Below are 1,316 nucleotides of genomic sequence, written 5' to 3' on the forward strand. Positions count from 1 at the left end.
TCCGCCGTCCACTGAAGTTGGCTCAATTTCATTTTCGTTGCATCGATGACACTGTCTAACCATCTCATCCTTTGCTGTCCCTGTCTTCTTTGACCTTCAATCTTTCCCAGCATCAGGGTCTTCTCCAGTGAGTGCTCCCTTCTCATTTGGTGGCCAAAGTATTTGAGCTTCAGTTTCATTATCTGGCCTTCCAGGGAACAGTCAGGGTTGATTTCTTTTAGGATTGACTGATTTGATCTTCTTGCAGTCCAAGGGACTCTCAAGAGTCTTCTCCAGCACCATAGTTCAAAAGAATCTATTCTTCGGCGCTCGGCCTTCCTTATAGTCCAACTCTCGCAGCCATACATGACTACTGGGAATACCATTGCTTTGACCATGCGGACTTTTGTTGGCAGGGTGATGTCTCTACTTTTTATCATGCTGTTTAGGTTCGCCATCGCTTTCCTCCCAAGGAGCAGGCGTCTTTTAATTTCATGGCTGCTGTCACTGTCTGCGGTCATCTGGGATCCCAGGACCGTGAAGTCTGTCACTACTTCCACGACTTCCCCTTCTATTTGCCAAGGAGTGATGGGGCTGGATGCCATGATCTTAGTTTTTTTGATGTTGAGCTTCAAGCCCACTTTTGCACTCTCCTCTTTTACCCTGAGCAAGAGGCTCTTGAGGTCCTCTTCACTTTCTGCCATTAGAGTGGTATCGTCTGCATATCTGAGGTTGTTGATCTTTCCCCCAGCAATCTTAATTCTTTGCCTTATGACCCTTTAAAACAGACAGTGTCGCATACTTCTGCTGTCATAAAACTTCACAAGAATCTCCTGGAGTGAAGCTACATCAAGTTAGATAAGATCTGGGTTGTCAGCCTCCAGGTAGCGTCTGGAGATCCAGAATTACTACTGATCTCCAGACTACATAAACTGCTTGTGTATTATTTGTTAATTAAAAACATTTATTCCACTTTTCCTGGGGAAAATGGCTGCTTTGGAAGGTGGACTGCATGGCATTATACCTAACCAAGGTCCCTCCCTCCCCTAAATCCTAGTCTCCCAGGCTCCACCGTCAAATCTCCAAATATTTCCAAACCTGGAGTTGGCAACCCAACCATAAGATTGAAACAAAGTTCTAGAGAAATATCTATCAATTACCCCTAGTCTTTTAACTCTGTGGCACTTCTTGTTGCAATATCCATGCCATTTTGTTTGTTTAATTTTTTAAATGACACACTGAGGCTTCGCACCATGGTGGAATTGATACAGTTTGATTTTGGTATTCAGTTGTTACCTGCTGTAACCCTCCTGGGGTTCTTTGTTGCTATTTTGTTT

Source organism: Gekko japonicus, unplaced genomic scaffold (genome assembly GCF_001447785.1).
Source record: "Gekko japonicus isolate JY-2015 unplaced genomic scaffold, Gekko_japonicus_V1.1 scaffold1036, whole genome shotgun sequence".
Classification (NCBI taxonomy): domain Eukaryota; kingdom Metazoa; phylum Chordata; class Lepidosauria; order Squamata; family Gekkonidae; genus Gekko; species Gekko japonicus.